The sequence below is a fragment of the Eriocheir sinensis genome, chromosome 62 (genome assembly GCF_024679095.1).
Source record: "Eriocheir sinensis breed Jianghai 21 chromosome 62, ASM2467909v1, whole genome shotgun sequence".
In the NCBI taxonomy this organism is placed as follows: Eukaryota; Metazoa; Arthropoda; class Malacostraca; order Decapoda; family Varunidae; genus Eriocheir; species Eriocheir sinensis.
This window is the reverse complement of record NC_066570.1, coordinates 2,059,329-2,084,000: the sequence shown is the minus strand read 5'-3', so window position 1 is coordinate 2,084,000 and position 24,672 is coordinate 2,059,329. Positions and strand designations below refer to the sequence as shown.

The 24,672-nt window shown below is 42.4% G+C and overlaps 1 long non-coding RNA gene across 1 annotated transcript in view; it reads right to left on the bottom strand.

The window, feature by feature from the left end:
- The window catches only part of LOC126986610 (uncharacterized), a 117,123-nt gene that overhangs the window by 9,957 nt on the left and 82,494 nt on the right, over positions 1–24,672 (bottom strand). The gene's annotated exons all lie outside the window — the stretch shown is intronic.

Sequence of the window (24,672 nt, the reverse complement as noted above, 5' to 3'; positions counted from 1 at the left end):
GCACAGATTTGGCCCGTCGCTGCTACCGGATTAAAAGTGTTCATTTTTTATCGCGAGCTTCTGAGTATCGAGGAAAGCGTTAGTGTTATCGCCGATGTCCGTCTGTTTGTTCGTCTATTCGTCTGTTTGTCTCACCATTACGAAAACATCTAATAAACAGCAAATTCGAAAATATTGTTTGATGAATATCTTAAATTTGAGAACACCGAAGAAATAACTGAAAAGAAACCAACTGAATGATTAAGGTCGACCGTTGAGTGGTAGGGGTGGCGGAGGTAGTGGGGGTGGAGGTCAGCGTTGTCAAATTATCGTACTCATCGCAAATTATCGTACTCATCGCATTGCATTTTCATAGTTTCGGACCGATAACTATGGCAAAAAGGAAAACAAAAGCGCATCAATAAATAACAGCTTTAACGCTAACTTTAATTTTCTATCTTTATTTGTGCAGGTACGAGAGTTTGAGGCTCAAAAATGATAAATACAATCTGGTGAATACGATAATCTGGCAACGCTGGTGGAGGTGCTTTGAGAGGAGGGGCAATGGAGGTGGTTGATGCGTGTTTTTTTGGGAATGCAGTTTCAGTAATATATATCTATGAGTAATTTTCCGGATAATGCTTCTTCTGCTCGCGTCAACATCTCAAACATCTTACCAAACGGCCCTGCGCTACTTTTATATACTTGTTAGATAATTATATACTCGGCATACCAACACTAACACGTAAACAAACTCTCTGGAAGGCCATGCACTCACTCTACAAACTACATCTTAAAATCGTTAGACATTTTCCTTATAGATTACATCCTAAACACGTAAACAAACTCTGGAAGGCCATGCACTCACTCTACAAACTACATATTTAAATCGTTAGACATTTTCCTTATAGATTACTTCCTAAACACGTAAACAAACTCTGGAAGGCCATGCACTCACTCTACAAACTACGTCATTAAATCGTTAGACATTTTCCTTATAGATTACTTCCTAAACACGTAAACAAACTCTGGAAGGCCATGCACTCACTCTACAAACTACATCTTTAAATCGTTAGACATTTTCCTTATAGATTACATCCTAAACACGTAAACAAACTCTGGAAGGCCATGCACTCACTCTACAAACTACATCTTAAAATCGTTAGACGCTTTCCTTATAGATTACTTCCTAAACACGTAATCAAACTCTCTGGAAGGCCATGCACTCACTCTACAAACTACATCTATAAATCGTTAGACATTTTCCTTATAGATTACTTCCTAAACACGTAAACAAACTCTCTGGAAGGCCATGCACTCACTCTACAAACTACATCTATAAATCGTTAGACATTTTCCATATAGATTACTTCATAAGCGCTCTCCCAGTAAGCGGTCTCTTTGTGCTCGCCTGCCTCCCTGCGCAGCGCTCACGAATTCAGAGCCACAAGAGGGAGTGTGTTGTTCGCGCCTGTTTGTGTTCGGTGCATGTTTTAGTAAGTCGACCTTCCCCGCGAGGAGGCAAAACACGGCACAGGAGCAAGGGAAAAATACGCCAATTGGTAACGATAACACACACGGTTGGAGCGTGAAATGAAAAAAAAAAAGTAAAAAATAAAATACGTAGATTTTTTTTGTCAACATGTTATTTGGGTATTGATGTGTGTGAGGGGGAGGGAGGAGGGGATGTGTGTGTGTGTGTGTGTGTGTGTGTGTGTGTGTGTGTGTGTGTGTGTGTTTACGTTAACCGCATCGATCGGAAACTTTTACAATTTCAGGTAATCGTTGATGATGATGACGATGATGATGATGATGAGGATGGTGGTGGTGGTGGTGGTGCTTGTGATGGTAGTAGTGGTAGTGGTAGTAACAGTAGTAAATGGTGTTGTGTTTCCAGTGGAGTTGGTGGAGGTGGATGGTGGTGTTAGTGGTGGTGGAAGAAATTTTGGTGAATATGATGGGGGTGAAAGTGGTAGGGGATGTTGATGGGGGTGGTGGTGGTGATAAGTGGTGATGGTGGTGGTGGTGATGGCATGGGTGGTGATAGTGGTGGTGATGGCATGGGTGGTAATAGTAGTGGTGATGGTATGGGTGGTGATGGTGGTGGTGATGACATGGGTGGTAATGGTGATGATGACATGGGTGGTGATGACATGGGTGGTGATGGTGGTGGTGATGGGATGGGTTAATAATGGTGGTGATGACATGGGTGGTAATGGTGGTGATGATGACATGGGTGGTGATGGCATGGGTGGTGATGGTGGTGGTGATGGCATGGGTTAATGGTGGTGGTGATGACATGGGTGGTGATGGGTGATGTGTTACGGATATTTTCACTGTGTTATTGTAGTTTCTCTAAGGTGGTGATGGTGGTGGTGATGGCGTGGGTTAATGGTGGTGGTGATGACATGGGTGGTGATGGTGGTGGTAGAGAGAGAATAACTAAAGCGAACAAGCCAACAGACACGTACAAAACAAGTCACAAACTCGCAAAAACAAAAAAGAGAAAAGAAAGACAAATAGAAAAAAACCAAAAAAAAAAAACCCACCCACCAAAAACACAAAAACAGGCCGACAAATAGAAAGGAAAGGTACAAAAAAGAAGAAAAAATGTCGATCCCCTTAACTCGTGTGTTTGTGTGTGTGTGTGTGTGTGTGTGTGTGTGTGTGTGTGTGTGTGTGTGTGTACCTTCTCTACACACACACACACACACACACACACACACACACAGGAAGAATTGTCAGATCAGGAGAGGAGAGGAAGAATGATGGAGAAGAGTAGGAAGGATAAGAAGGAAAGATATGGAGAAGGAGAACAGGAAGAGAGATGCGCGAAGGAGGAAACGGAGAAGATAAAAAAGAAGAGAAAGAGGAAGAGGAGGAGGAGGAGGAGGAAGAGGAAGCGATCGTACATATATTTCCGTGTTACAGTGTCTCGTCTCGAATATCTGAAATTTTGCTGAGAATCGAAGAAATACATTTTGGAGAGTTGTAAAAATAGCTCCTCCTTTTTCCTCCTCTCTCTCTCTCTCTCTCTCTCTCTCTCTCTCTCTCTCTCTCTCTCTCTCTCTCTCTCTCTCTCTCTCTCTCTCTCTCTCTCTCTCTCTCTCTCTCTCTCTCTCTCTCTCTCTCTCTCTCTCTCTCTCTCTCTCTCTCTCTCTCTCTCTCTCTCTCTCTCTCTCTCTGTGTTTTTGGTCTTTTTCCTTCATTATCCGTCAATAAACGATTCAGGACTTCAAAGTACATTAAATTATTAACTATTTTTTCTTTCTTTGATGTTCTGTAAAGTGAGAAATAAAAAAATAAAAAGTTAAGGAAATCACGCCATATGACGGTCGTGTGTGTGTGCGTGTGCGTGTGTGTGTGTGTGTGTGTGTGTGTGTGTGTGTGTGTTTTCCTCTATAGTTTCTTTTTAAGTCATCGGCAAACATTGCTTTCCTTACAATAACAGGAATGAAAAACAAAGAAGCATGTTATTTCGGTTTCCGTGATTGAGAAAAAAACACGCAAAAACAGATAAAGCGTAACCGAAGCTCCCTCTCCCCTCCATATTGCCGCTTCAAAAAAAAAAAAAAAAAAAAAAAAAAGCCATACCAAAATATAAGAAAAAAACGTACCCTCAACAAAGAATAAAAATATACCCTAAAGAAAAAACTGGTCCCTTTCCCACACTTACGCCCACACAAAATACGAATAAATAGAATGAATAAAAGAGGGAAAAGCAGGAGCGAACACATTTATGATATTACAGACTTTTATGCAAATTACGTCAAAACGGCTCCAGCACGTCCATTAACTTGAAGCGCTCAGGTCCTTTTTACGCGACGCTCCTTTCTACGACTAATTGGATTTACGGGCGGAATAGTATGGTAATGGAATTTATGAAACGTCCTTAAAGAATATAAGTGTTCACATTAACATTACGTAGAGTAGTAGTAGTTGTAGTAGTTGGGGTAGTAGTGGTAGTGGTAGTAGAAATAGTAGTTGTAGTAATCGTAGTGGTAGTAGTAGTATTTGTAGTAGTGGTAGTTGTAGTAGTCGTAGTGGTAGTTGTAGTAGGCAGGAGAGTTTTTCCTTGTATAGAATTGCAATCCTTCTCCAGACGCTATACCAATGTTCTATTCTTAGTCGGAGGTGAATAAGGACGCTGGCAGGTATACTCAATTCATTCCTTGGAAAAAGCAACAAAGACCTTTAAACACACCCGATGCATCCTACTCCAGCTGCCCTTGACTTCAGGTACGCTCATGCATCTTAAATTCGCCCGTTGAATTGCATCTATCGGTCAAAAGAGAAAATTCATAAACAAAATCGGTGTCCTGGCATTCCCGTGTTGTGTTAAGTCACTGGACGGAGGAAATACATGATCCCTGACAAACACTGACCACCAGCAACTGTATCGGCATTGTGGGGCTGGTGAGCAGGTCAGGTGAAGGGCCAGGCATCTCCGTGGTGACTAATGGCGTCTTAAGAATGACTGACAGACCCACTCAACCCAACTTTATAGCGGAGATGGAGGAGAAAGGAGGAGGGACGGACGTGGCAGGAAAAATCTTAATGCTATTACTCCCCTAACTATCTCCTTTACCGCCTCTTGGTGTGTAATGACGCAGTGAGCACGAGTGAAGGACCCAGGAAGTGATGCAGCTTACCTTCCCAAAGCGGTTATCACACTGGGCAAATTTTCCGTGGATCTTCAGTCAAACCACGATTTCCGCTAGCGTGGTTTTCATTTATTTCTTGTTATTGCTGCTGCTGATGATGATGGTGAGTAATACCGTCGTCCTTCGGTGAAATCTATCGTAGCTTTGGAAGATCTTGGACACGTCAGAAAACCACGGAAATATGAGAACCACGCCAGCGGGAATCGTGGTTTGACTGAAGATCCACGGAAAATTTGCCCAGTGTAATAGCCCCTTTAGACGGCTGAGGATGAGGGTGGTGGATAGAGAGAAAACAATGAGAGTATCAAGACACCTCTCCACCCGTAATTGACGTCTCTTTTCGGCCACTCACTTATACTTTCTAACACAGCGATTTTTTGTTCTCATTTATTTTGCCTTTGAGCGGCTTCCTCTACTGAAAGAAAATTGCAATACCGATACTTACGATAAGCACAGCGATAACATCAACATTAACAAAAAAAAATATCAGACAGCCACAATAACAAAACACTTGACCTGGGAAACATGAAAACAAACACGGAAGCAAACATGACAACGAGGACAAACAGCACCGTGAAGCAGCCGTGAGTGGCCGCCGAGGCAGGAGTGGTGGATGTGGCGGGCAGTCCCATCACTCTGCCGGGAATAGCACGAGGCATGGCGTGGAAAAGGCTCCTCACACACTCGCCGACACAAAAGCCTGACCCAAGACGTTTAATAGTGGACTCCTAACCCCTTGTGCCTCTGTACTACACTTTTATCACCCGCTGCAAGGTCTCCTCATCCTCTCTGACAGTTCAACAGCCTGAGCCAAGACGTTTAACAGTGGACTCAGGGAAAAGATACCTAATACTTCTTACCTCTTGTGTCTCTGTACTTCACTTTTACCAACCGCTGCAAGTCTCCTCATCCTCTCTGACAGTTCATCCTACACTCCATTATCTTTATCATCCTCTAATGTCCTCCTGTCTCACACACTCGGCGACACAACAGCCTGAGCCATGACGTTCAGTAGTGGACTAAAGGAACTGGTACCCATTTTTTTAACCCTTTGTGTCTCTGTATTTCCCCTTTCGCAACAGCAAGTCCCCATCCCTTCCCGCGAGTTCATCCTCCATTCCCTTCTCTTCTTCTCTCCTCACCGCCGATGCCAGATTGTCGTACTCAGAGCATAGTATTTACCGGTTTCTGACGCCTAACTATTGCCAAGAAACATCAGGAATTAACTATTTTAACGATAATTATAAGTGAGTCTCCTTATTGGGATCCACGAGACAGTTTTTGGGTTCGGAAGTCGGTAAATATAAGAGGCTGAGTAAGACAAGCTGGCACCGTTGCTCCTCACCCTCCTTTGTCCTGTCTCACATGACTTTCAGCTGTGGACTAAAGGAACTGACCCCTTATACTCTTAACCACTTGTGACTCCCGTTTCCCTGCAGTGTCTCCGCCCCGTCAGTTCATCCTCCCTCCTCTCTCTCTTCTCCTTGCCTCCTCCTCCTCTGTCGTCCTGTCTCACATGACTCGCAACGTGGAAAGAAGCCGCCGGGTCACAAGGAAGTTAGAAGCAAGGTATTTTTGTCGCAGCTCTATAGACCTTGAGGGCGGCCAGAAGGGGCAGCCTGGTGAACATGAAACCCCTGACTCGTCCTTGCCTCATACACTAGAGAAAGATCCAAGCTGTGACACCCAACTTATCTTGTGTACATGGGGAGAGAGTTGACTTCTAAGGTAGTGCGAACATTTCAGGGATTTCAGTGATGGGAATGCTTCTGAAATAACTCCTTGCTCCCAGGGATGAGAGCCACGACACAAGACTTACACTCTGTATTCATGAGTAAAAGTAAAGGTAAAGAAGTTGAGGGCATACACTACAGCCACGCGAGGATAGAGTTCAACTACATGGTACTGAGAACGATTCAGGCATTATGTGATGAGAATGCTCCTGACACAAGTGCACTGAACCGTCCAACAGATACCGGCATCAGAGACTCGCCTCCACTGACCCGCCACCACCGCCAATGATCCCCCCTCCAACACACACACCGATCAACGCATCAATACACAAGCTAACCGACGCACGTGACGCATTAGGTCCTCTATGCTTGCTGACCTGGTTCTCACTTGGCAAGGCGACATCAATGGCACGGACGCAACGACCTACTTATTTTTTTATGAAAGGAGATAAAGAGGACAGAGGAGGTGAAGCTGACAACAAATATCAGCAAAATTTTATCGTGCTCGAAACTGAAAATGAAAGATGCCGACATAGATGACAGGGAAAGGATGGTCTATTTGTCTGGCATGTTTGATGAGAGGATTTATTAGCTGGCTGGTTAATGTATTTTGGGGGAGAATAATGGCTTGAAAAAGAGTGTCCTTAATCGGTGATGCACGCTTCATATGATATGGAGCAACAAAAAAATGAGCATCGTGGATTAGGGACAGACTAAAGCTGAAGATATTCCAACGATGATAGAGAAAAAAAGATGAGCTTGATCCGGTCTGCGTATGAATGATGACAGACAGACAACTGAAACAACAGAGTGACGGCTGATAATCTATAGACGTCAGGTTAGACAGAATCACTGACAGATGAAATTAAATTAGTTTGTCGGAGCAGAATGGAGTTCACTGACATCAGAGGGAGGTGAGTGACGCTGGGAAAGGTATATGTTCTGCAGTGGCCTAATAGTTTGTCGTGCAGTGCCCTAATAATGCCTGTAGATAATGAAGAATTTTAACGACAAACACCAGCAAATTATTTTAACATTTGATGCTAAAATATAAAGGGAAAGGAGAACATATACTTGGAAGTGATGACCTACTACTTTAACTTAATATAATTTGCAATGTATTTGAGAGAAACGCAGGAATAAATGGGTTAAACCAACAACAAAAACCAACAAACAGGAAGACGAATTGTGATAGAAACCGAGACAAAGAAAGTAACATTGAAGGAAATGAAATAAGAACCAATTTTACAGAGCAGACAAAAGTAAAATCGAAAGACGCAGGCGGGTGAAGTTGACGAAGATCAGCTAAGTATTACAATGTTTGAAAGTAATAGCGAAACAGGATGAGCAGCGACGGGCTAAATTTGTGGCTTTACCGTGTAGCAGCGACGGGCCAAATTTGTGCCATGATATAAACCCCCCAAAATAGATGATGCATAAACTGATCACAAATGTTTTGATATATATTATGAAATGGTTTGTGTGAGGGATGATTTTTTCTCATTTTTCTCGCTTAGAGGGACCACTAAGAAACATGATCCCCGCTGCTACCAGGTTTTAAAAGTCTCAGACGGATCGAGCAACGAGAAGATAAAAATTGCAAACAGATTTAAACACAGAACCGGAGGAGGCGACACAGGAACTCATACTAATTCATCAAGACAGTCATTTAACTTAGGTACGAAATGCTAATTAGTTTTCGGGCAAGGTAGAACTAATTTAAACATGACACACAACAATCCCTTGAGCTGTCTCCTTTGCTGAAAAAAACAAAAACAAAAACCAGCATCAGGTTGTGACAGACTCGCGTTGAGAAGACAGATGCGACGGAGAGCACCCTGAAACTTTCTCTGAGCAGTGGAGTTTGCCATCCTGAGGGGCAGCTTTGGCAAAACAACTTCAGCGATAGCGATAACAGAGAAAGAGAAGGAAAAGCTAAAAGTTGCCAGCATGATCAGTTGCAGAATATCGGTGAAGGTAACATTAGTAGTATTTGTAGCAGTAGTTGTAGTAATAACAGTAGTAGTTGTTGTAGAGGCGGTAGCTATTGTTCTCGTTGATGTTGATGAAGAAGTAGAGGTAGTAGTAATGTGTTAGTTATGGTTGTAGGATTAATAGTAGTTGTGGTAGTAGTAGTTGTTGCAATAGTGGTAGTAATATTGGCACAGCGGTAGTTATAACAGCAGTAGCAGCAGCGGAAGTAGTAGTAGTAGTAGTAGTAGTAGTAGTAGTAGTAGTGGCAGATGTACATGATCTTCCCTCCTCCCCTCCCTCCGTCTCCAGCGCCCTCCACGCCCCCCGCAGCACTAACAAGCCACAAAACGGCTCCCTCTGCCTCTGACCCGGCCACCAGTTTGCAGGAAGCAGCCGAGCGTGACACCCCAACCCACCCCTTGCCTGCCTACCTTTCCTTACCTCTTTCCTACCTTACATATCCAAACCTTTCCTATACCTTCACCCCTACCCACTTTGCCTTGCCTTACCTTATCTTACTTCTCCTTTACCTTCACCCCAGCTCACCTTCACCTCTAACCCCCCTTGGCTTACCTTACCTCTCCTGTACGTTCACCCCTTCCCGCCTTACCTTACCTTACCATACCTTACCCTCCTCTACCTTCCCCAGACTCACTCCACCCTGCCAGGCTTACCCTATCTCACTTCTACCTTCATCTAATCCCATCTTGCCTTACCTTTCCTTACCTCTCCTCTACCTTCACCCTAACCTACCTTGCCTTACCTTACCTCCTCTACCTTGACCTGGACTCACCCTGCCTTAACTTACCTTTCCTCTGCCCATTTTGCCTTACTTTACCTTACTTTATCTTCACAACCCTACATCTACTTACTTTACCTTGCTTTACCTTAAACACATTACACCTGCTTACCTTACCTTACTCCTCCCCTACCTTCCCCCGAACCCATGCATCCTATCCTGACTATTGTACCTTACCTCCCCCTTACCCTAACCCCTTTAACTTGTCTCTTGATTGTAACCTCCTATGTACTCGGTTAATCTACCCTGCTTATCCGATCTACTTCCATACCTGTTTCTCTCCCTCTCTCACAACCCTCTTATTTACCCTCCTTTTCTTTCCTATCTACTTTCTCTCTCTCCCTTTCCCCCTCTCTCTCAACCTTCGTATTTGCCTTCCCTCTCTATCCTATCTACTTCCCCCTCTCTCCCTCTCTCCGTCTCTCTCAACCTTCGTATTTGCCTTCCCTCTCTATCCTATCTACTTCCCCCTCTCTCCCCCTCCTCACCTCTCCCTCTCTCCCTCTCTCTCAACCTTTGTATTTACCTTTCCTTACCTCTCTTCTACTTTAACCAACCTGTTTCTCCCGCTGAATCTCATATCTTTTATATTTTAACTTTCCATCTACATAACCTACCTCATTTCTGCTCTCCGTTATGAATCGTATCTCAGTATCACCTAATTATTGAAGCTGAGTCTGATTTTTAACTTCTGCGTTGTCATTTTTTGTTGTGTAGTTTTGATTTGATGTTTTGTTGGACCGAATTTTCATGTCCTTTTTTTGTGGTGTAGCTTGCTGTGTTTTCGATGTTAGTTAATAAGCGAATGAATTAGTAACTGTAACTCTACACCTTCAACTTTTCAACCCATTTTATCGCTGGTCAATCCAAGCTACCGACCCTCCTCTTTCCAATATGACTTTCCTTTATTTAAATACTTTCGTTACCCCCATTCGCCTAAACTCGCCTAATTTGGGAGCAGCGAGTAGCGGGCTTTTTTATTTATTAATGCTTGCTTTTTGTGTGCCCTTGAGCTGTCTCCTTTGCTGTAAAAAAAAAAAAAAAAAAAAAAAAAACTACCCACTCGCCCCTTTCTCCATTCACTATTATGCATTTAGCTTCACAGTCTCCACTCCTTATACGTAACCTCACTACTCGGCCACTATAACCTCTACTATTCCCACCGTTCCTATTATCCTAAGCTTCCTAACCACTCCTTTGATCGTTTTCCATCATTATTACGCCTCACAGCATCTACAACACTCCCTCATTTTCTAAACTCCTATTATTTTCACGACTTTAATCGGTCCGCTCCTGCAATTATACTATACTGCAAATCTCCCCGCTGTGTCACTCCATTTGAATTCCTTTTTTACAACTTTTTTCGAACCTGCAACTATACTCTACCGCAAATATCCCCGCTGTGTAACTTCACTTGATTCCCTTTTACAACTTTTTTCGAACACAATCATGCGTTCAAGCCTCACCATCCTCACAATCCTCACTGTTTTATCATCATTCCTTCTTTACCTGTTTTCCCTAATCACTCTTTCATTTCCATCCTGTCTAACATTTCTATTCTTCTAATCACCTTTTTTTTCTCCTCTCCTTTCCCTCTTCCCCATCTACCTTTTCTGCCCTTCAAATAACTTTTTCTTCTTTCATTTCCATCCGATCTACAATTTCTGTTCTTCTAATCACCTTTTCTCCTCCCGTTTCCCTCTTCCCCATCTACCTTTTCTGCCCTCCAAATGGCTTTTTCTTCTCCCTTAACCCTTTCTTTACCAACTTTAATCATTCTTTCTCTCCTCCCCGTCCATCTTTTATACCCTTCTTCCTCTAAAGTTACGATCCCAGACCTCTCTACCTTTACGGTTTTACTGCTGGATTTTACCTTTTTCTACCAACCCGTCGCCCAAGCTACCTCCAAATCATTCTTTTTCTCCCTCTCATCCACCTATTCTGTCCTCATCAACCTTCACTGTTTTGTATTGCTAGACTTTCCTATTTTTCTGCCATTTACATTCCCTGATCCCCCCGTCGCCTCCTCCCACGACCACCATTACCACTACCAGCACGACCACCACCCCTTTCTTGCCCGCCTCGCCAGCCACCCCCACGAGGCCACAAAATTCGCTCTTTACCTCCCCAGAACAGCTTCGCACCGACACTAAAAACAGGGGTACACAGAAAACCTTTTTTTTTTTGAGGGGGAATCTAATATAATTTACCTTTTCCTTTCTGGGGGGCGGCGGCAACGTGTATCTTTCTTTTACGATTATTCTTTTTCGACTTCGTTAAATTTCAAAAGGCTCGATTTCGCAGGGCCATAGCCTCGACTCTTTTCGTGCGTGACTTTTTTTTTAGAACTCTCTCTCTCTCTCTCTCTCACTCTCACTCTCTCTCTCTCTCTCTCTCTCTCTCTCTCGGCGTCAGCATGTCTGGTCCCCGCGGCTCAACACACCGCACAAAACGACCTGATTTGCATGCCACGAGCCGTCCTTCTTTCACTTGTTTGTTAAATGAAGCAGAATATTGACTCGCGTACAATATGACCGCCTGGTATATCGCTCATGAAGTAAATGATCAAATGAAATCCCTCTGGCTGGCAAAGCTAACCGAATATTTGAGCCGCAGCGAGAGCAAACATTGTGATTGTGTTTGAAGTCGTGATTGTTAAGCTGGCTATGCTCCGCCGATTGTTGGTTACGGTATGTTACTCATTAATGACTAAAACATTAAAAGAGGAAGCTTACGTTGGAGGAAGAGAAGTATAGTGGCAGTGATTACCTGGGTGTTCCATACAATACCTGTTACTCATTATCTACCTGAACGTTAACGAATAGCTTACGGCAGTCTAGTGGTAGTGCAAGTCTAAACATTCGTGGTAGTTTTGCAAGTCTAAAAATTGAGGTACTTGGGTCTGGAGGACAATCTATCGAATTCGGTGTCTATATGTAATACCTGTTCCTCATTGCTACAGGTTAAAACAATACCGTGAGTACTGTGGAATGTCAGCCTTAGAACAACACAATCATGGCGGCTATGAAGAAAAACAAACACTCATTGCAGCGTTGCCAGATTATCGTATTCACCACATTGTATTTATCATTTTTAAGTCTCAAACTCTCGTACCTGCACAAATAACGATAGAAAATTAAAGTTAGCGTTAAAGGTGTCATTTATTGATGCTCTTTTTCTCCCTTTTTGCCATAGTTACCGGTCCGAAACTATGAAAATAAAATGGGATGAGTACGATAATTTGGCAACGCTGACTCATTGCCTTTGGATCTGTAGGACCATCACACCTGACTGGGATATGAATATTTTTTTATCACAAAATGCAATGAAGAGAAACAAAATGCGTATAGAGGCTTTGACATTCAAGAGACTTACTATTTAAGTGAAGTAGACGACTTATTAAACTTTTTATCTGTGAATATGAAAGACGATTAACCGAACCTGGTATGAACATGCACTATTCTGTACTAGAATGGACAATGTAAAGAAAGAAAAGTGAGTCTTAAGACGTTTTTACTTTACAGTAACAAACAAAATTAACCGTTGCCAACGAAACCTCCCGCAGAATATGGTATTCCGAAAAAATGACGCTTGCACAATGGGAAGGCAGTCAGTCAAAGGGAATTGTGTGCATGGACTCACGGCATCAGCGGGGCGAGCTTTTCACTGGCGTCCCCGTCGGCAAATACCTCCGGGCAGCCAGGAGCGGCGCGCGGCCGGTGGAGAGTGGAGGCAAAAAACGGCACGTGGCCAATTTTTTAAAGCTGTTTTGTTTGAAGGCACGACATCACGAGCTGCATTACTCAAAAGTTCTCTTGTTTTAAATAAGAAATTCTATTGAAGTACTCGATTAAATAGAAATGATATATAATCAGTTCTTCAAAGCAATTTCATTTTAGCGAGAGACGCGATGCAAACCATTTAAAACAATCATGCAAGAAAATATCTTTTGAAGTTCCAATACATTGAGGCAAGAAAAAACGTACTATCTATTTCTAAAGCTACTCAAATTTTAAGCAAGAAATAACAAACTATTCCTATTTAATATTGCTCCGTCCCAAAGCAAGGAGTGACTAGTAAGCAACTTTATAAGCCGCTCTCTTTTAGCTCGGGAAATGGTCAAAGTATCATGTTTAAAGCTGGCCTCTGTTTACTGCCGCATCTTTCCGCCGCGGCCGCATTATTCCTTCAACGATGGACCCACATTCCGGAGTGGCGTCCAAATTCCTGAATATTGCTTATGTCATGACCTGTGTGTGTGTGTGTGTGTGTGTGTGTGTGTGTGTGTGTGTGTGTGTGTGTTGTGTGTCAACGGTTGGGCTTTCGTAAGAAGATGCAGTTCTCTGGGTCCTGGAGTATGTGCGTGAGGCCTGAGTCACGTGGGCAACTTGCACAAAATGGTGCAATGTATATTTAGAGCCTTTTAAATCCCGTGTGTCCGCGCCGGCCTGACCGTGCATTCAGCACGCCGAGGCCACACTGCAGCAGAGTGCGCAGGCAAAATCACGCGACCCTTTGTGCGACGGACGAGAAGTATAATGAGTGTAGAATTTTACATCTTGCTAAGTTTCACATTTCTTTATAGACCATTTTAAACATATTCTTGAGACCCATTCATGCTCTTTGATTCACACACGTACTTTAATAATCCAATATATATATATATATATATATATATATATATATATATATATATATATATATATATATATATATATATATATATATATATATATATATATCGATCTCGGTGTATACCATGTACATCCTCCTGAGCCATTAGGATTTACATTGAAAGTGTGGTCATGTAGGAAGAAGTATTGCATATAACTTTATACATATAATTCTGCCTCACTTTTCTCCATGGACTAATAATAAAGTTAACCTTGACCTGTTTAGAATCGTCGCGACTATTCATCATCGCCGATTAAATGTGCTTCAGTTAATTATGGCGCACAGTATGATTTATTGTAAATGAATTGTTCTTCATTACAGTGATAACCCCCCGAACACACACACACACACGTACAGTACTCACGGCAGGCAGGTACGCCGTGCTGCCAGGGGGCGGCACCCTTCGTCCCCGGGTAATGAGGCGGTGACCGGCGCAAAACTTTCCCGGAAACGAACCCCTTTTATCTTTTTCCCGAACCCCGACACGCTAAAAAGAACACTCAGCACTACACCATTTCATTTGCATTCCCCTTCTAACTCCTGAAGCTGCTCGATTCCCCGGAACATTTGCTTTTATTTATCCGCTGTGGACGACTGCGGCCACGTACGACCCCGCCGCCATCACCTCCATCGCCTGACCTCCGCACCCCTACCGCCATCCGTGGCTCTGGTCCTTTAGAATCCACAGGTAGCGCCATAATTAATTACACAGTCACCGATCTCTTTGTCGCTATGTAATCAACAGTATGAAAGTGACTGTTGATGAAACACACAATGATTCCCGCGCTTCCCAATCGTTCGTTATATTCCCGCTAATACTGGGAGGGGGAATTCGTATGAGGGGAAGTTTGTATGCGAGGGTTTGTATGTGAGCGTGAGGGGAGAGTTACCATGAGGGGAGTTGTGACATAGGCGTAGCGGGATGATCGAACGAGGAGAGCTGTAATGTTTTTTTTACTGCAACGAAAACAGCTCAAGGGCAGAAAAAAAGACTGAGAACAAAAAATTTCGACGAAGAACAAAAAGAAACCGGAACAGAGAACAAAAAAAGCCCCAACAAAGAACAAAAAGCCCGATGAAAGTACAATAAGGTCGAACAAAAAAAAGACGAACATAGAACAACAAAGCCCGACCAAGGAGCAGAAAAGCCGGCTGAAGAACAAAGAAACAGACTGAAGAACCAAAAAGTCCGAACATGGAACCAAAAGCCCAAATAAAAAACAAAAAAAGCCCGGAAAACAGCCCGAAGAAAAACCAAACAGCCCGAACAAAAAACAAAAGAGCCCGACAACGTACAAAAAAGCCCGACAAAGAGCACAAAAGCCCAACTAAGAACAAAAAAGCCCACATGAGGCGAGTTAATGTGAATATAGTTTCCATAGTTTCAATTAGCGCAGTTTCACCTAAAAGCACCTGTTCACTTCTTTCTTGTTTCCGTGACCTCCCAGCTGCCGCCATCTGCCCGGACATTATCAAGAAAGCCAACCCCAAATTTTCTTTCCCCTGTAGCATCAAATTATCGTCCCCTCACCTGTCTCCGCCTTCCTTTGATCCCTGCGACCTCCTGGCTGCCACCACCTGCCAGGGTATTCATTATGCAAGCAATTCTGGATTTCCTCCCACCTTGAGCCTCCTGTTCACTGTTAACACACTCCATTCTAAACCACAGGAAGCCTCAGAATCAATCATAAACGCGCCTGTCTCTTCACCCCTTCTCGTTACGTTTACAAGGGCATTAATTATTTTACTCAGCCAGAGTTTGTCCCATACCTTCAGCATTCTGTAGTTCACTATCTTATGCCATGAAACTCAGCTGTCTCTTTATCCCTTTCTCGTTATTTTGATTATTAACATTACTTATTCAATAAACCCCGGAATATCTCTCACTCCTTTGGCATTCTGTAGTTCGTTATCGTATGCCATGAAACACTGCAGGTATCCTAATAATCTATAACACGCAGCTTTCTCTTCGTCCCTTCGTTAACATGACTGCATTAACAAGGACATTACTTATTTAGCTGGCCCCAAAATTTCTCTCACACCTTTGACAGTCCATATTTTGTTATCGAATGGCATGAAGTACTCCAGATAACCTAATATTCTCTCACACTCAGGTTTTGTTTAATTCCTTTCGTTCCCATGACCACTATCTCCATACTCTAATATTCGTACATTCAAATACACTACATCAGCCTCAAATTCCCTACAACCTTTTGCCTACTGTTCTTAGTTTATAATAATCTGTTAAACTGAGCTGTCTCTTTATTCTTTTCGTTCACATGACCATATATCAAATACATTCTAATACATTTCAATACATCAGCTCTGCATTCCCTTCTCACCATGTAGTCTTCTGTTCCTAGTTAACTCACTGCATCAGAAACCACAGACGTTAATCATAAACTCACCTGTCCTTTCTCTCTCGCGCACCCCTTCCGTCCCTCAGAGTACCTACCACAACATTTCATCACATTACTTATGCAACCGACCTCGGGCTGCTCTCACCTTCCGCCCTCTGCGCCGTGTTAATTCAGTCCATCAGCGAAGCATCAAACAACGAAAGCTATGAACGGCGCGACTCAGGTGTCCACGGAATATGAAAGTCAGGTATCTCTCTCCAGTCGCCTAGATTAAGTTTTTCCTTTGCCCCGCGCCGTGAAATCTGGGAGTATAATATCACTGAGCCTGTGTATCGACAAAATAGTGGACTCACTCTCTCTCAGCGGTGCGCCATGGAGCTCTAAAGAGAAGGGAGTAGAAGAGGAAGAGATAGGAAGTGAGAGAAAGAGGAAGAAAGGAGCAGAAAAGAAAGGGAAAGAGAGAAGGGATCGGTAAAGAAAGGGAAAGACAGAAGGGATCGGAAGAAAAAGAGGAAGAGTGGAAAAGAAGAAGAGAGAGAGAGGAAAAAGAAGGAAAGAGAGGGAAAGAAGGAGACGAGAACGGAAGGGAAAGAGAGAAAGAGAGGGAAAGAGGGAGATAAGGAGGGTGAAAGACGACGGAGAAGAACAGAGGGAAAGAGGGAGAAGAGAGCGGAAGAGAAATAGAGAGAGAGGGAAAGTGGGAGCGAGAGAAAAAGAAGAGAAGAAAAGAAGGACGGAGCGGCAGAGAAAGAGAGAAGAAAAGAGAGAAGAAAGAGAGCGAATGAGAGAGAGGGAGAAAGAGAGGGAGGGAAAAATGGAGAAGGGAGTGAAGGGGAAAGAGAAAGGGGGAAAGAAGAGCGGAGCGGAAAAAGAGAGATAGAGAGGAAAAAAGGGAGAAACGGACAAAAAATGAGAAAGAGAACAACAGTGAGAGGGGAAGACGAAGGAGAGGGTGAGGGAAGGGTGGCGGTGGACAAGTTAGCGGCGACAGATAGTTGAATTATAAAGTTAAAGCGAAGCGCAGGGGCGGGTGGCCGGGCTCGGGAGGGCCAGCGAAAAGAATAAATGTAAAGGATCCGATGTTTCCCTCCGTCCAGTACACCTGCGCTGCCCCTCTCCGTCGCTCTACTTTAAAACTATCGAAATGAGAGACAAGGGTGTGTGGGCCGAGCAAGCAGGTGAAGGGGACAAGGACAGGAGCAGGGAACGAACGCCACAGGACAAAAATAGCCAGCGTGCAGGAATTAGGGTGAAAAATGGAGAGAGTGAAGATTCGTGCTTGTCCGTGCCGCGCCATCAAAGTAAAGTTGTAAATTCATCCCCCCGAACAGCATCACCGGAGCCGTTTCCATTTAATTCGGTGTTAAATCTTAATTACGCCATTCATTCAGGTCACGGGTGTCAACGAGGGAAAAATACAGGTCACACGCCACCGCGGGTTTGAAAAATTGTTGAATGCAGTAACAGTAGCGGCAGCGGTGACGACAACAACAACAACAACAACAACAACTACTTACAAAATTTACTGCAGCTGCTACTCGAAAACAAACAACAATACGCAATAACAAAAACAAGATCGCTGCTACAATTAAACCACCACCACCACCACCTACTACTACTACTACTACTACTACTACTATCGCTACTATTGCTACTATTGCTACTACTCCTACTACTACTACCATGCTACTCCTAATAATCAAATAACTTTTAATAATGCTAACAATAATAATAATAATAATAATAATAATAATAATAATAATAATAATAATAATAATAATAATAATAATAATAATAATAATAATAATAATAATAATAATAATAATAATAATAATAACAAAAATAATAATAACAATAATAATAACAAGAGCTACAATATACATGGCTGCCTTCTCTAATAATCCTCCTCCTGGCAGTCTCGGGTCTAACATTAATTACGCAATACTTGGTGATACAACGCAGGGGAAAAAATAATATACGCAGATCAGTCGAAATACCCAGTGCGTGACGATGAGCCTGACGAAGAGGGGGACGATGATAGCAATGATGAGGATGCTGATAATGATGACGGGGATGAGGAAGATTGTGGTAATGAGAGTGGTGAAACTGGTGATTACGTTGATGATGATGATGATGATGATGATGATGATGACCAACACAATGCGGTTTTTATTTCCATGATTAACGTGGCGGTCATCAGTAAGCTTAAGTCAGCGTTAATCTCTACCACACTGATCCTTGTTAAGCGGATGAAAAAAAAAAATGAATGCGTGCTAATGACGGTAATGTGTGATGATAGTGGTGGTGATGATGGTGTTGATGGTGAGCTGCGCGTGGCCTCGGCGCTCATCTCCGTCCCACTGACCTTTGTTACTTAAGTGAAAATATATGCGAATTTTTTTTATAGTGGTAATGAGAATGGTGATAGTGGTGATGATAGCGGTGGTAGTGGTGATGATGGTGTTGATGGCATCGGTGCTCATCTCCGATCTCACTAACCCTCGATACATAAGTGATTTCTTTTTAGTACGTGTTAAAGCCCATGATGTGTGGTGATGATGGTGATGATAGTGGCGATGATGGAGGAGGAGCGGATGAGCTGCTTTGTGTGGCTTTGTGGGGATTCAAAAATGTGTTAGCGGATTTATGTGGGCGGGGAGCGGCGGCGGGCGGGGGCTGAAAAAAGAACACATCAGACTCGCTATACAGAAACGCCGCTGTCTTAGGAACGGAGGTAAGCTGACTGGAGGGAGGGGGGGGGGGGGGTAGGAGGGGATACTATTGTAATGTCGATACGTGTGTGTGTGCGTGTGTGTGTGTGTAGCCATTCTCTTTAAGCAAACAGAAAAAAAAAACTTGAAGGATTAGGAGGAGGAGGAAAAAGGAAGAGATAGGAGAATGGAAGGTAAAGAGTAGCATAAATAACAGTTCCAATTGTATTAGTATTAGTATTAGTAGTAGTTGTAGTAGTAGTAATATTCCCCGTTCCACTCCTCGTCGTCCTGCCCGCCAAAGCTCTTCAGATCCCTCGCCTCCTTTTTAAGCTCTCATTGGCCGGCGTGCGCCTCCTCTGCTCCCCTGAATGGCTGACCCGCTGATTCTATGCTTTCCCCTCCGTCTCTTCCTTCACTCTTCTTCCTTCTCGAGACCTTCCTTATATTTCCTCCCCTCGTTTCTTTATTGCAATTCGTCTCTTTCATCCTCCTCTTCCTTCCTTTCCCAACTTCCTTCCCCCTACCAATGATATTTTTCTTCTTTCTTTTTTCCCTTCTTCCCCTTTCCCTTCTAACTTCCTTCCTTCATTTTTACCTCCTCCTTATCCCTTCCTTCCTCAGTTTTCTTCCATCTGGTCTCCTTTCCTCTTTCCTCCTTCATTTTCCTATGCCTCTTTTCATCCCTTCTTCTCCTATATATCTTCACACTTAACCCTTTCTCCCTCTTCAAGAAATTCCTCTCTCCTCCTCCCTCTTTTTCCTCTTCCTTTCGTCATTTCTCCCCATTTCCTCCCCCCTCTCTCTTTCTACCTCACTTCCTCCCTTCTTCTATTCCCTCTCCACCCCTTGAAACACCCAAGACTCCTCCATATTTTTACCTCCATCTCCTCCTCGTTCCTTCCTTCCTTCTGGCGACTTTTCCTTCGTCCAAGTTTCTTCCCCATCTGCCTCCCTTCGTTCCTCCATTTCTACCTTTTCTTACCTTTTTACCTCCGTTTTCCTCATTCCCACTTTATTTTTCTTTCCTTGGCATGGATTTTCCTTCTTCTCCTCTTTTTCCTCCTCCTACTCTCCATTCCTATCTTCCTTCCTTTTCTCCTCATCTCCATTTCTTTTTCTTCCCTTGGTATGATTTCTCCTCTTATCCACCTCCTCCTCCTCCTCCTCCTCCGTCTTCCTTACCTCCGCCTTCCACCTCTCTCCTCATCTATCTTAAGAAAACCCAGACCAGGGCCAAAAGCTGAGGCCCAGACCCTTTCTTCTTACTTCCCAACAGCACCTCCGCGTTATACCCTGGAGTCCCCCAAGAGATCTTCACGATAATCCTTCCTCCCTTCGCTCTCTCCCTCGGCGCACTCTGACTTACCTATCCTTGTTCCATCTCCCTTAACGGAGGATTCTCTCTCCCTCTGCAGCTTTTTCTTTTTGCTTATCTCCGAAATCCTCTCTTTCTCCTCCCAGCTTCCTCCTCCCACGCTTCTGTGAATGTTTAATCTCCCTTACTTAGTGTAGCTTAATCCCCCTTCCCTTATTCTCTCTTTCTCTGTCTGTCTTTCTCTCTCTCTTTCTAATTCTCTTATTGTTTCTCTCATTCTCTTTTACTGTGGTGCTTTTTAATTTTTTTTCTTACGTTCTTTCTTTCTTGTTGTTCCATTCTTTCTTCTTCGTCTCTCCTTCACTCACCTTCCTAAACACGATTCGTCTTTTCGTTTCTCTTCTTTCCTCTCCTCCTCCTCCTCTTCCTCCCCTATGTTCTTCTCTTTATTCTCCTTCTTGCCCTCTTCCTTCTCCTCTTTCCTCCGCACCCATAACCTCTCTCACCTCCATTGCATTTCCTCTTCATACTGCACAGCCACTATTACCGTCTCCTTTGTACCTTCTCCTCCTCCTTCATCTCCCCCTCCTCCTCCTCCTCCTATTCCTAAGCCGCCTGGAGGTGTAGGCGTCACTGGTCTCCTCCATAAACCAGGATAACACCGTCCCTCAAACACCCGACACAAGGTAACCGTCCAAGCTCGCTGAACCTTTACTGGAACGCGCTTGTGTGCGGTGTTTTTCTTCGATTTTCTGTTCGGGTTTTCTTGTTGGTTCTTCTTTGGTGGTTGTTCTTTTTTATTTAATGTTTTATAAGTTCAAGGGCCAGTGTGACGGAGATGAGCACTGGGGATGCGAGTAGCTTTAGTGTATGTCCTGAATTTTGGTTTTTGCTTTACTTTATTTGTGGTTTGTTTGCTGGTTCTTCTCTGGTTCTTTTTTTTAATATTTTTTGTACCTTTGTGATTTTTTTCTGTTGATTCTTCCTGGTTTTTCGTTTTATTTTTCAATGTTATTTTGTTACGTATCTGTTTGTTCTGCTTTGTTTCTTCTCTTTTAAGTGTTTTTCTCTTTGTGTGATTTTTTTGTGATTTTTTCTGTTGATTTTTCTTGGTTCTTCGTTTTATTTTTCAACGTTATTTTGTTATGTATCTCTTTGTTCTTCTGTCTCTTCTCCTTTAAGCGTTTTTTCTTTGTGTGATTTTTTTTTGGTGGTTCATTTTTGGTTCTCTTTTTTAGTTTTCGATTTTTTTTTCTGATGGCGAGGTACAATTTACACTTTCTTTGCGGCTGAAAAAAAAGCACCAGTTTACATACACGACACTACTCACAGAAAAAAAAAAAAACAGAAATAAAACCCGATGTATATATGAGTCTCATTTAAGGTTAAAGACGCAATGCAGTTCACTCTTTGCGGTCTCATTTGCTGCTGTTGTTGAAGAAAATAAAAATCAGCTCGTTAAAACTTGTCTTAAGCCGCTGAATAAGGTAAAGAAGAGTAATTGGAGTTCATGAGCGCGATTCAAGGTTATTACTGGCCGATGTTTGTACTCTCACTTAAAAGACTAACAGCTTAGTGGCTATTGTTGCGAGCTGTAAGAAATGAGAGGAGGAGGAGGAAGAGGAAGAGGAGGAGGAGGAGAAGGGGGATGAGGAAGGAGAAGGAAGAGGAGGAGTAAAAGAAAGAGTAGGAGGAGGAGGAGGAGGAGGAGGTAGAGAATGATGAGAAAGAGGGAAGGGGAAAAATTGTTGCGAACTGTAAGAAATGAGAGGAGGAGGAGGAGGGGGATGAGGAAGGAGAAGGGAGATGAGGAGGAAGAGGAAGTAGAGAAAAATGAGAAAGAGGGGAAGGGGAAAAATAATCTTGTTAAGGGATGTGAGTGAGGGGGGACGGAGAAGAAAGGAAGTGATTGAATGGAAGAAAGAAAAAAGAAAGAAAGAAAGAAAAAAAGAAAAAGAAAGAAAAAAAACCGTGAGAATTGATAAGAAACGTAGAATTGAAAGCTAAGAAAAATAGAACAGAAAAAAAGAACAGAAAATACACACACAAAAAAGAAAGAATAAATGATAGAATAGAGAATAGAAAAAAAGATCAGTGAAGTATACAACCACGATGCGAGGTCGGTGACGGAATACAATACAACGTTCGGTGTATTCAAAGCAACTTAAATGGGATCAGCTTTGTGGCAATTAAGAAAAAAAAGCAGAAAAATTGTGAATACAGTATGTCAACGCAGTATAAAGTCAAGGCCGAGCTATACAAACTACCCTTCACATTTTCTACGTCAATGATAAAAAAGAAAAATGGTATCAGCTTGGTGGCGTGTGTAAGACTCGACCCGCAAAAGAAAATGAAAATATAAAACGTAAAAGAAAAATGTATTACAGCCACGTAATTTATCTAAGTTCCTCGTACATTCTTTATCGCCCAAAAAATTGTGTCCCCTCAGTATTGTTGACTTATACCGCTACAAATGAAAATAAAAGAATTGTTTTGTTGAGGTCGATGAAAAGGCAAACGTAGAAGAGATATATAGTACCAAGACTCAACTTATTTAGACTCCAGGAAGGTTGTTTAACTTACTTTTCGTACAGTTTTATCGCAATAACGTTGGCCGCTAAAAGAAGAAAAGAATTGTACTGTTGAGGTCTATGATAAGGCGAACGGAGGAGAGATATATAGGCCTAGCACAGGGACCCGATTTATCTAGACTCAGAGAAGGCCACTGAACTTTCTTCTTACATCCTTTATCGCAGGAACGTTGACTTATACCGCTAAAAGAAAAGAATTATACTGTTGAGGTTTATGAAAAGGCGAACGGAGGAGAGATATGTAGGCCTACCACAGGGACCCAGTTTATCTAGACTCGGAGAAGGCCACTGAACTCTCTCTTCGTACATCCTTTATCGCAGGAACGTTGACTTATACCGCTAAAACAAAAGAATTATACTGTTGAGGTTTATGAAAAGGCGAACGGAGGAGAGATATGTAGGCCTACTACAGGGACCCAATTTATCTAGACTCGGAGAAGACCACTGAACTCTCTCTTCGTACACCATTATCGCAGCAACGTTGACTTATACCGCTAAAACAAAAGAATTATACTGTTGAGGTTTATGAAAAGGCGAACGGAGGAGAGATATGCAGGCCTAGCACAGGGACCCAATTTATCTAGACTCGGAGAAGACCACTGAACTCTCTCTTCGTACACCATTATCGCAGCAACGTTGACTTAGACAGCTAAAAGAAAAACATAATCATACTGAACAGGTCTATGAAAATGTAAATGTAGAAGAGAAATCTAGTACAGGGACTAAATCTATCTTATGTAGGGTCATTAAATTCTCTGTTCTTATATTTTTTATCACAGCAACGTTGACTTAAGCCGCTATAAGAAAAAAAATGTTCTGTCTATGAAAATGTAAACGGAGAAATGTAGTACAGGTTCTAAGTCAATCTTATGGAAGGTCATTAAAGTCTCTCTTCTTATATTCTTTATCGCAGTAACGTGGACTTAAACCGCTATAAGAAAAAAAATGTTCTGTCTATGAAAATGTAAACGGAGGAATGTAGTACAGGTTCTAAGTCAATCTTATGGAAGGTCATTAAGTTCTCTCTTCTTATATTCTTTGTCGCAGTAACGTGGACTTAAACCGCTATAAGAAAAAAAATGTTCTGTCTATGAAAATGTAAACGAGAAGAGAAATATACAGGGACCCCGTTAATCCAGGCTACGGGGAGGTCATTGAATTCACTCATCGAACATTCTTTATCTCACAAAAAAATTCCCCTCAGTAACGTTGATTTAAACCACTAAAAGAAAAGAATTGTATTGTAGAGGTCTATGAAAATGTTAATGGAGATGAGAAATGTAATACAAGGATCCACTTTATCTAGGCTACGAGAAGGTCATTGAGCCGCCTACTTACATTCTTCATCACCGAAAAAAAAAAAGTCCCCCTTCAGTATCGTTAACTAACCACTAAAAAGGAAAAAAGAATTGTTCTGTCTGATTTACTATTAAAACGAAACACGAGTCAACCTTTGTACTTTTTCTCCTTACATTCTTCATCACCGAAAAAAAAAAGTCCCCCTTCAGTATCGTTAACTAACCACTAAAAAAAGGAAAAAAGAATTGTACTGTCTGATCTACTATTAAAACGAAGCATGAGTCACCCTTTGTACTTTTTCTCCTTACATTCTTCATCACCGAAAAAAAAAAGTCCCCCTTCAGTATCGTTAACTAACCACTAAAAAAGAAAAAAAGAATTGCATTGTCTGATTTACTATTAAAACGAAGCATGAGTCAACCTTTGTACTTTTTCTCCTTACATTCTTCATCACCGAAAAAAAAAATGTCCCCCTTCAGTATCGTTAACTAACCACTAAAAAAGAAAAAAGAATTGTACTGTCTGATCTACTATTAAAACGAAGAAAGAGTCAACCTCTGTACTTTTTTC